The 12,130-nt window shown below is 45.9% G+C and overlaps 1 protein-coding gene across 1 annotated transcript in view; it reads right to left on the bottom strand.

Annotated features, from left to right (window-relative positions):
• Positions 1-12,130, bottom strand: part of Prkcb (protein kinase C beta) — a gene marked incomplete at its 5' end in the record, with an annotated part of 346,450 nt that overhangs the window by 1,647 nt on the left and 332,673 nt on the right. The window lies entirely within an intron of this gene.

The raw sequence follows: 12,130 nt of genomic DNA, 5'->3' as shown, positions 1-12,130 counted from the left end.
TCTTTTCCTGCCTGCATGGCTGCATGTGTATAGGTACCACTAGCTCCAGTTTGAGGGGGGTTCCACCAGGGAATGTAAATGTGGGCTGACTAATGGTTCTCTCTGAGGTGCTGGCCTCTCCAGGGTCCCTGAAAATCCATTACACCTCACCTGTCCTGAGGAGGCAAAGTTGGTGTCCTTGCCTCCCCTTGTTTGATGTATGAGAAAACTGAGGCCCAGGTCAGTGAAGGGGCTTGCCCAAGACTGCAGGAGTGGGCTCATCATTTGTGTCTGACCACATAGCAGATATTTTACCTCATTATAGCTGCTCTGGCTGGAGAGACGGCCTAAGGGCTGTTTTCACAATGCCTGGGATCCTCGAGCATGGGGTAGCAGGTGCCAGACTGAAGCCAAGGTTGTCAACACTGGACTTTGTTGGTTGACCCAGTTTGTCGATCTTAGTAGGCTTAGCCCCTAACAGGGAGACTGGTTGATAAGGATTTCCTGTTGCCAGGCTCAAAACTACTACTTCGTGGATGCTCCTCTGAGACAGACAAGATATTCCCTACTTCCTCCTGGGGTGTCATAGTAGGGTAATGGGATTGAGAGGGACAAACTGGCATCAGGAGGTCCTCTGGAAGAGTGTGGGCAGAGAGGGACAGGCTACTCCTGAAGTTGTTTTCTACATGGCGGGCCATCTTTTGCTGTGTCCTATTCACACATTGCTGTGTGCCTTTTGTGCAAGGTTCTAGGCTTGGGCACTCAATGTTGTTCCTTTTTGATCCAGAGGGAAACTGGAATGTCTTCTGTTTCTTTAATACTGTCTGGTTTGTTTTTGTTTTTTTTCTGTCATGATCTACAAAACACAGGTCAGCACCTTTCCCATTGTCTTCTACGCATTTACTGCTTTGGGAAATTCGCACTGTTTCTTTCCAGGAGGGCAAGACCCTTGTCTGTTCCTGTGCTATTGTGTTTCTAATGCCAGGAACAGTACTGAGCACACAGTAGGCTGTTCGTAAGCACTCACTGAACCAATAAAAGAAGAGTTGGTTAAAGGGGCGCCTCCTTGCTTTCTCTAATTCCTGAGGCTGATCTTTCTTCACACTGGAGCAAAACGAGAGCAGTTATTTCCACCAGCCCTAAGGCTTACATAAGCAGACACTGCACTGGAGCACAGGATGAGTACGGGCAAGGTCTGGAAGCTGGAAGGCTCTCTGTGGGCGGGAGAAGGGCAGACCTGGGGCCAGAAGACAGACAGCTCCTCTTCTGGGGGGGGGGTCTCTCCCTACTTAGCCATCCTTATCTGAGAGGATGTGGCAGAACTTCCCCTCCTACCAACTCGAACTTTGGAAGGCTTCTCTTATTGCTATACTTCAACAAGCTATTTATTCCATTTAAGACTTCCTTTTAGTGGGCTTCATCTCCTGAGCAGTCTCAGATAGTCCTCCAGGATTTTACCCTAGCATATTGGGAGGGAATGGGCCCCTTTGTTGTGACAATTCTTTCTGGCCTTGTACCATCTAGAGTCACATGAGAATAGAAACACTCCTAGGCAGAGCATCAATCCCAATGGCCTCCCATGGGTCATTAATCACGATCCTGTCCTTTCTCGGAAGAGATCAGCGAGAATCCTAAGAACTTAAAAGGGTAGATTCGTGGATCCAGACATACAACTGGTCACAGTTAACAACTTTAATTAGATTTCTTCGATTTCATTTTTCTTTTTTCTTCAATTCTCCCAGGAGTTAAATACGTTTCTTGCTTTATTTTGTTTTGGTGGAAAATTTAATCCTATTTTAGGTGTGCTAGGGTCAAGGGTCAAGTGCTGTGGTTAGCAGTATTCTAAGAGGGTCTGTGGCTATCTGAATGATGTACCATAGAGGCGACACTCAAGATTCAGAAATAATCATAAAGCCATGTAGCTCCCTTTCTTCCCAAGGAGAGATAACTTGGTGCCTGTCTGCTGACATTGGGGGAGCTTTCTGTAGTTTGATCAAATATGGAGATTGTGTCTTTGGCCTTCTAGAAGAGTCCCTCTCACCTCTCTCCTTCCCTCCCCTCCCCACTACATGATTGTTGAGACGATGCCCTCGACTTCAAACTGTGGTCTGTAGAGAGACTAAGAAGTGGCAAAGACATCCATAGTGGATTTTCTTAGTAAACCCGGGGACTCTAGACCGCATCCTGCTTTTCGTTACTTGTTTTATGGCCATCTTTCCCACAGATGGCATGCTGGAGGAGAGGGAGAAGGAGAGGGGCTGCATGTTTAGTATTTCTCCCCATGATCCTGGCACCCATCCTGGCAGTTGGTGCTCAGTGAGTGTTACCTGGATGGATGGAGGGGGTATAAGTGGATGATTGCAAAAATAAATGAAAATATTTCTTCTCGGATAAAATTTCAAAAATTTCCCTCGAGTTCTTATGTGATGAAAGCTGTTTCTTAGTTTCCTTTGATCTACAAAGTTGGTAGAAGAGGAAACAGTAGGAAGTCTGATTAATGATCCCTTACTTCCACAGAAGTTTCTGGGACCCCGCCCTCAGCAAGGTACGCTAAGGGAAGGGAGACTTTGGCTTGAGTGTCTATTCCTGAAAACTGTGGCCCTTGAAAAATAACGTCAAGAATCTGAAAATGTAGAGTGTAGTGTATATATTTACATATATACTATTATCTATCTATCTATCTATCTTATTTACTTATCCACCTATCCATTTTTCCTACATTGTTTTCTAAGGTTGTCTCAGCTCACTTGCCCAATGTTTCACTGTGCTTTTTATTCTGAGCATATGTCCAAAGCCTTGTGACTTGGTAACCAGATGAAAGACCCTACATAACTTTCTTGGGAATGGGTATATGGCTCAGAGATATTTGTTTTGTTATAGAACGGACAGAGCCCGGTGTTGGGAGGTCAGGATACCTGCTATTTGTATTGTCACTGACCAAGCTTCAGGAAAATACTTCCATTCTCCAGATACCAGCTGCCCCAATAATAAAATGAGGAGTGGGGCTGCCCTGATCTCTCCCTGTCAGTAGCATCCTAAGATTGGCAGCTAGGATATCAAGTTTGGTACACATCATCTAAGAGGGACAGTTGCCAAGCTTGAAGCAGAGTGACATAAGAAGCCAGCAAAGAAGGAACTATGAGGGTCTTTGCATCAGCAGAACCCCAAGGCATGCTTTCTTAAAGAGGAGGAGGCGTTCTTCCCTTGATAGTTTCTGTAGGATTTCTCAGAATCCCCGGAAGGCCAGGAAATCTTTGGACCTATGATAAGAATTCCCTTTAGGACTGCCAGAGAGGAACAGGGAGCTGAGCTGTAGGCAAGGGTGAGGGGTCACCTGCAGTCCTCATCTGTCCAGAGGAAAATGAAGTCTCTCCCACCACTTGGCTTCTGGGAGCTCACTGAGTGGCTTGCTCAAAGAAGCTCAAACTTGGAAGAGTAGCGATTTTGATGAGAAGCTTAAGAGGCCTGGGCTCATTCCTAGCTAGCGGCTAAGCTTGATGCTGTTGAGAATATGGACTCTGAACCCTGACAGTGTGTGTGTGGGAGATGCTCCAGCCTGTCTACTCTACTTCATTTTAAGCCACCAGGCATTTTCTGAATGGTCTCCAGGCCCTGCTCTCTGGCTCGTTGACCACTGAGGCTACATAAGAGGCAGCTTCAGCCCTCTTTTTCCTAAATTCCTTCCTTGGGCCCTACTTTGTAGTGTGGGTCCTCATTGTTCAAATAGTACAGTTTTCTTTGAAATAGGATTTTTTTTCTGTCTTTTTTTTTTATTGCACCTTGATGCTAGGAGAAAAATATCAGAACAGATACCGCAGTGCAAATGAACATTTCCACAAACATCTTGCAAAATGGCATCAAACTGAAGAATGCAACCGTCGTGGTTTGGAGAGCTGGTCTCTTTTTCAGAGCCCAGTATCTGTTCTCCAACACCAGTGGGACACTGCGACAAACCCCCTCCCCACAGACACAAATCTGCCAGGCCCCATCTTCTTGGTTCAACAAAGCAGGCCATTGCGGTTCGTGACATCCGGACATAGTTTTTAAAGCATGTGTAACAAAGTGACTTTGTTTTTTTTTTTTTTTTGTATGTTTCTTTGTTTGCATTTCAACAATGACAGAAATTAAAAAGAAAAAAAAAGCAAATAACGTTTGAAATGTAATGTAAAATCATGGTCCTTTGGGACCTTGCTAGAGTGACCATGTGGTTCCAGGAACAGTGCCAAATGCCGTTCTTGAGTAGTTTGGGGGATGAGGGTACCAGTTTCAGACACACAGGGTTAGAAACTGCAGCCATGGTGGTGGCACTCAAGCTGATTGCCCTTTGACCCTGGAAGTGCTTTTAGATGGACTTGTCTAAAAGCGCATTCCTGTTTGCTTGGTTTCTTCCTTTCTTTCTTTCAGGTCTTAGATAATCGTCTTAACGTTGAGTTTAAAAAATAAAAATTTATTTTTAGCATGTTCTTTCCAAAGCTCTACTGCCTGCGGAAGAGGCAGTGTGGAGGGATTCCCTCTAGGGCAAAGCAGCCATACAGTTGGATTCAAGCCAAGCTCCCAGTCTGGAAAGTGAAAGGCTATTGTTAGCATTCAGCTCATCCATCCATTTTGCAGGGAGGATGTAGACTCGATGATCGGGGTAAAAAAATGGCGGTGCAGAGAAGAAGGGAGAGAAAGCAAGCTTTTTCTCTCCCCAGTGGGCCTGTGAGCCGACATGCTGGGGTTGCGCACAGTAGGAGGACTTTGAGCGTGTCTCAATTATGCAGCACTTTCTTCATGCCACCTGCATAATCCCATCTCCTCGAGATGCTCCAAACTACCTGAGGACATTTGGGTTCTGAAACATGGCCACTCTAGCCTCATCAGAAAAGAAAACACAGATGTAACTTGGCAATGATTTAAAAAAAAAATGTCACCATGAGAGCTGTTGAGCTTGAATGACAGAAACGGAGGACGGAGATCTACAGATCTACTTAGCTCTTGACTTCAGGTTTTAAAAATTCAGAGTTAACAAAGGAAAATCCTTCGAATTCTGATTGGTCAATATTCCTGATGACTTCCTGGTCAGGAGGTGTTAGGACTGGTGGATGGCGGGTGAAAAACCGGTCGAAGTTTTCAGCATTTCGCCCACACTATGAGAGGGGGAGAAAAGAACTTGTGGTGGGTGGGAACAAAACAAAATCAAAAGCCAAAATAAAACAGAACTGAACAGAACCGGGTGTGGTTTTCCTCCAATCCCGTCCCTTTGGGAAACTCAGAGATGCTGTTTTAATGATCAGGAATGAGAGCAATGTCAAATGCAAAATCCTCATGACCTTTGGAACACGACCTTGGGCTTCTACCCTGTGAGTGCTGTAGCACAGCACCAGGTCAGTCCTGGTTTCCCCTTGGGAAGTCAGGAAATATATGGCAAAGGCATGAGATGGTGGGAATAGTAGCATGTGGCGTGTCCCCACCCCCATCACTCACCCCAATGATTCAGACAGGGCCAACAAGATTGACAGATGTCAATAATGACCCATCCATACATCACCTGGCGAGCACATCATTTATGGCAGCAGATCCCTTTAAGTGCTCTTGATCAGGAATGATAGGTGTTAATAGTTCAACCGAATATAGTTTCCAAACACCAGCCAGTGGAGGGAGATCCCTACCAAGAGATCTCAGTGACACCACAAAGTCCCTCTAGATTAAACATGGACCCTTAATGACAAGGTCCCAGGAGGTGAAAACAAACACTTTCTCCAAATAGGAAACCTGGTATGGGAAGCAATTCACAAGCACATGCGGAATTCCTGCCTAGGGAAAGGAGAGGAGTTGCCACATCAAAGCTCTCGCCCAGGCGGTGCTCCTTCCCGGCAGAACCTGGTATCTATAGGAGGTGCTGTGGCTTGAACGCACAGTGTCTCCCACGTGATCAAGGGTTCAGAGACTTGGGCCTCGGCTGGTGTCACCATTTTGGAAGGTTGTGGAACCCTTAGGAGATGGAGCCTCACTGGAGGAAGTGCTTAGTAGCCTTGAGGTTCTATATTTTAGCAGTACTTCCTGAATGCTCACTGCTTCCTGGCTGCTGATGCAAAGAGACCCAGACACCTTACACTCTTGCCACTTACCAAGTATTTGGTGACGGTGATGAGAATAGCAAGTAAGGCAGGAGGCAACATCGACCTAATCCTATGACAGTATTAGTCATAATAATGGCAGGTAATCTATGTTGTGTGTGTGCCATGGCTAATGACCTGGCAAAGAACTTTATCCAGATGATCTCATTTAACTCTCTCAGCGGCCTTATGACATATATCATCACTATGGCTTCATCAGACACGGAGTTACATGTTCAAACAATTGGTACTAACTCGAAAGGGTACAGAATCTTTGGGACTGTGGCTTCGCTAGTGGAAGCGGCTCACTGAGGGCAGGCCTTGAAAAGGATATCCGCTTTGGATTAGGTTTCCACGCTCTGCTTCCTGCCCACCATGTGACCAGATGCCTCACATTGCTACCACCCATGCCTTCTAGTGGACCAATATCTTCTGAAACTGTGGCTCGGAACAGACCTCCCTCCAGGAAGTTGCTTCTGTGAGGTACTTAATCACAATTAAGAAAAAAAAAAAGGAACTAACGCAAATATTATCTTCCATTTTATAGATGAGGAAACTAAGGCTGGAAAGATCAAGGTCAAACAGCTAGCCACCTAACAGGATCTTTGGCTCCACATTGATGAATATAGCCACCCCACATTGATGAATATAGCCGAGAGGAAGTGACAGACTGAACTGTGGAATGGGGCAGAAGCGGGAGCAGAATCATGGCTCAGGTGTTGCCGTCACTGTTTTGGTTGACAGAGAACATGGTTATCTCAACAGCAGAGACAGAACATGGGAAAATTCAGAAAAACAATAATTTAGCGATTTCCATTTTGGGATATGATGGTTGTAAGAGTCAGGGCATGTCTAGCTGAGAACTAAGGGGAAGGGGCAGGTGTTATGGGGCTCAGGAAAGACCTTGAAAGAACCTTTCAAATGACACACCAAGTAGGGGTGTGTGTGTGGATAGTAACAGGGATGGCCACCAGGTACGCTCCATGAAGCTGGCCTGCCCTATTGGCTTTGCTCACAGGATTTTTTAAATTCATACGCTAACTCTTCAAGGCACAGATTTTACTCCCATCTGCCAATGATGCAATTTCCCTCAACATTGTCCTACAGCCCAGGGGAACCAGGAGGGAGCAACTCAGACACGCTAAGGACTGAGAGAAACCACGGGCAGAAGCGCTGTACGGAGGGAAATAACTCTAAAAAGTCGGGCAGGAAACTTTGCTAAAAGGAAGCATTTTTTTTTTTTTTTAATTTGAGCATATACAGAAGGGACACTGGGGGTTGCCCGAGCTCTTGTCATGTGATAGTGAAAGACCACCACTGATAGAAGACCTGCAAGTGTCTCTGTAGAGCCTTAGCAGAGGCACAAGGACCGGCACCGTCAGGGAGCCCCAGCTGCCGCCCGAACAAAAGTGAGCTCTGGGTTCTATGTCCTGCAAACAAGGATGGGAATCTCGGCCTCTTGTTAATCACTGGTTGGACGACTGTGAGGACATTTTTGAATGTTTTGGGTTCCTCTTTGTAAAACAGGGGCAACCGTGGGTCTTATCGTTCGAGGTTGTGATGATAACAACAGGAAGCGATCTGCGCGACGAGGGCCTGGGATGGTTTCTAGTTTCCTCTGTGAAGCGTTATCTGCAGTGCACACTTCTGAACAGGGCTTAGTTCAGAGCCACTTAAGTTTTAAATGCTGAAGACACAGAGTTCCAGCTTTAAAATTCTCACTAAGCTTAAAGAAATATACTTGCTGCTGGAAAGATGACTCAGTCAGTAAGGCACTTGGCACTCAAGAATGAGCACCTGAATTCTGCCCCCCCAAAAAAAGTCGGGCACAGTGGTGTGTGCCTGCCATTTCAGCTCCAGTGGGATAAAGACAGAAAGATTCCCTGGGCTTGCTGGCCAGCCCGGTTCAGTGAGAGACCCGGCCTCAAAAAACAGAATGGGAAGCAATTGAGGAAGATACCCACTATATCAACCTTTGACCTCCACATGCACATGAATACATGTGCACGTGAGTGCACACACACACACACACACACACACACACACACACACGAACATGAACATGTATACATACCACACAAACGTGTACCCATCAACTTTAGTGGAAGAACAATATCCACATTGTGAAAATGTATCTCATATTCACTCTGCTATGGGAAATTTAAAGGCACAAATGATAAAAAATAAAAGGACGTGAAGATTATGCAAGGATATGAGATAAGGAAGTTCTAGAAAAAAGCTTAAATAAATGTATTTATAATTTGAGAGTGAAAAAGACATTTCCAAAGGGTTAAAACCAAGAGGCAACAAAGAAAATTGTGCCTAATGATGTTAAAAACTAAAAATGTATGTGATTAAAAAAGAAAGAAACCACAAAAAAACCTGAAATAACAAATAAGCCTAAAGCCCAATAACACACTCGATAAAATGTATTTGCAACATCGACTACAGAAGGGACCATTAACTTATAAATATGAATTATAAGTTAAGTGGTTATGTGTGATTATGTGCTAAGAAGAAAAATACAACCCAAAGGGAAATTATAAAAGGGGAGAATTAATTTTCTTTTTACGGGTGCAGGGAATTGAACTTGGGGTTTCACATACACTAGATGAGTATATTCCCACTGAGCTATATTTCTAGCCAGAGAAATCTTTTTTTAAAAAAAACATTTGTATTTTAAATTATGTGTATGTATGGTAGATATGGGCACTGAAGTACAGGGACCTACAGAGGCCAGAAGAGGGAGTGTAGCACAAATTCTATTTGGTTTTAATAATAAAAACCCAGCGTCAGATATTAGGAAGTGAATGCTGAAAGATCAGAGAAGCAGAGCAGCCAGCCACTAGAGTTCTTACCTCTGCGCTGTTCTCAGAAGGGAAGGGTATCCAGTCTTTAAAGTCCTCAGACTGAATGCCTTGAGCTCCTGCCCTCCTCCCACCTTATATTCCTCTCTCCGCCCAGCCACATTCCTTCCTGTCTCGTCTCTGTGAGTTCAAGGCCAACCTGGGCTACACTAGGATGATCAAGTCACCAACAGAAACAGAGCCAGGTGGTAGCGGCTCACAGTGCCTAGTACTTGGGAGTCACGTGCCTTTAATCCCAGCACTAGGAAGGTGGAGACAGGAAGGGATATGGCTGAGCAGAGAGAGGAATGTAAGGCAGGAGGAGACAGGAGCTCAGTGCAGTCTGAGGACAGGATCGTTCCTTCTGTCTGAGCATTGCTAGAGGTAAAGGAACTCTCTAGTGGCTGGCTGCTCAGGCATTCAGTCTTAGGATTCCTAGAGAGAGGATCTTGCTCCCTTGGGTCTGAGGATTCAGTGGAGGTAAAAAGTGGCTCCATTACTTCTCTGATCTTTCAGCATTTAGCCGGATATATAATTCCAGATTTTCAATATTAAGACCAACTAGAATTTGCGCTACAAGGGAATCAGATTTCCTGGGGCTGGAGTCATAGGCTTCCTAATAGGTACACTGGGAGCTGAGATTGGGTCTTCTGCAAGAACAATATTGTGCACTTAACTGCTAAATCATCTCTCTAGCCACCCTGAGAAAACGATTTTTATAGAGTCGAAATACACAAAATGTGCTCAAATTTGATTCACAATTAAGGAAATGGGCTTTGAGCATGTGCTTGGCGAAGCGAGTGAGGGCGGTGTCAGTTGGATGTCTCAGAAAGAGAGCATTGCAAACAGAGGCTTGCACGTGCAAATGCCCTGAGGCAGGAATGTACTTGCTGCCATCTCCAGCGAAGCCAGAGTGGGAGTAGAGTGACCAAGGGGCAGGAGGGACAGGGGACGTCCCAGAGCATGATACCCATGGCCATGCAAGGACATGGAATTTTCATCTCAGTTTGAGAAGCTCTGAGTGACATGATCTGTTTAAATGACATCATCAGGATTGTCTAGAATGCAGGCTGCGGGTGACAGGGGTGACACTGCAAACCATGAGTCCGGGTAGGAGACTGTTGGAACCTTCAGCTGAGAGAGGTTGAGGGCTTAGAGGAAGGGGGTTGTGGGGAAGATGCATTTGGACTTGAGCTATAACATATTTGCATTCAGTGTTGATGTGATGTGCAGGTGGGTGGGAACTGATGGGGGAGAGAAAGAGGAGTTGGTGTCCTTGAGTCTTTGGCTTGAACTGCTTGGAATGTGAGTGCCACTAAGTATTGAGCGTATTTGCAGGAAAGGGGATTGAAGCCTTGTGTTCTTTCATGGTGGGTTTAAAATTACAGTGTGGAAGCCAAGAGGGCTGGTGGGGAGACAGTGTGGACCAGAGAGTATTGAGGACTAGACTGGATCAGGGGCACTGGATGTGAGTGACCATCATTGTCCAGAGGGGAGAGAGGGTGGGCAGGGTTGTGGGTGAAGGGTCAGGTTAAGAGAGCTCATTGGTGGAAGACGGCATGTCATAGGGGATCTCTGTTGCAGGTTTTCTGTGCCTTGGATGTCAAGACCCAAAGGAGCCACCGCTGGAATCTTCGGGGACCGTTTTTTCTCAAAATTACTAAGTAAGTAAATAAATAAATAAATCCACTTCCCATCTCCACTAGAAGGAAGGCTGCTGATTTGCAGGGCTCCCCAGAGGCGGTGAAAGGAGCTGAGAAACAGCTTCTAGCAGTTCTGCCCCCACCCCCACCCCTTCCTAGAACAATGGAATCTTTCTGTGAGACACCACAGAGGGGATACAGGAAGTAGGGGTTAAGCAAGGGGGCAAAGCCGCTGCGGAGCGTGATTTCGCTGCTAATAAGCAGCTTACGGGGCTGGCAGATCACAGCCTCCCTGTTAAGTGTTTCTGTGTTTTTTCAAATGGAGCTGTCACTGCCCATTAGTTTCAGGGGTGCTCCCTAAATGGAGATGTCAGCCCTTGGGAGGCAGAGCCTGGGATCTGTTCTCTGCCTGCTGTGTCCTTGGAGGGGGATGGGCAGCTTGGTGACTGGGATCTAATTATCTACGTAGTCTGGACCACACCTGCCTCACTGACTGTCCTGGGTAGATGCTCTAGCCTCATTTAGCTCCTGGCAGCAGATCCAACCTCCTTGTCATCGGGGTTCGCCAGAGAGGCCTCCGGCATAGGGACAGGGGATGAAGCCAACTAGGGTGCTTAAACCACAGGCACCCATTCCAGGAGTGGAGTGAGCAGTTTTGCCTGATGGAATCATGGATCTAAAAGCCTAGGCAGAAAAGCTGATCTGTTTGAGCAGTTGCAAAAGAGAGATGCCTTTCCCTTTCAAGTTTTTGTCTCAGTAGGTTGCCAGCAGCTTGGAGTTTGGCCACTAAGCGTGGGGCTAGAGTGTTGCTCAGCAGTTAAGCACTCACTGCCCGTGCAGAGAACCCCGGGTTCTATCCCTGACACCATGAAAACAAACAGATGTGGTCTTTGCTCAGCTGTGCCCAGCATAAGAATATTCAAAAGGTCAAAAGACAGTAGAACCCATGTCCTTATCCCAGGAGCCGCTTTCCAAGATCTCCTGGGCCAGGGTTACCTGAAATGGTAGATATCACCAAACCCTCTATAGAAAGTTCCTTCATTTAACATATAAATTACACATAGTAAAAGATTAAAGACTAACAATAAGCAGGTCAATTATAATAATATAGTTCATTAGAAGATTTTTTTTCTCCTTATATCCTAATGGTTCTGGACACAGTTATTGACAGGTAACTAAAAGAAACCATGAATGGCGGGGAACATTCTAGGCCTTTTGCTTGCCTTGTCTCAAATGTATCCCATTGCCCAAAGTCCACATTCTTTGTTTTGAGTCAGGGACTCATTTTGTAGCCCTGGCTGGCCTAGAATTCCCATTGTAGAACAGGCTGGCCTTGAACTTACAAAGATCTGCCTGCCTCTGCCTCCTGAGTGCTGGGATTAAGGGCATGTCCTTCTGCTCCTGGCCTCAAAGTCCACACTCTTTAGAATGACTTTCTACGGGCACCTTCCATGGTGCCCTTTCTGGTCCATCACCCTCTGCCATTATCTACCAGCTGTAACACACTAGAACCTTCTGGTCCATCACCCCTCTGTCCTTATTCTCCAGTCTGTACCACACTAGA

Source organism: Microtus ochrogaster, unplaced genomic scaffold, assembly GCF_000317375.1.
Source record: "Microtus ochrogaster isolate Prairie Vole_2 unplaced genomic scaffold, MicOch1.0 UNK111, whole genome shotgun sequence".
Classification (NCBI taxonomy): domain Eukaryota; kingdom Metazoa; phylum Chordata; class Mammalia; order Rodentia; family Cricetidae; genus Microtus; species Microtus ochrogaster.
This window is presented reverse-complemented; position numbering and strand designations above follow the sequence as displayed.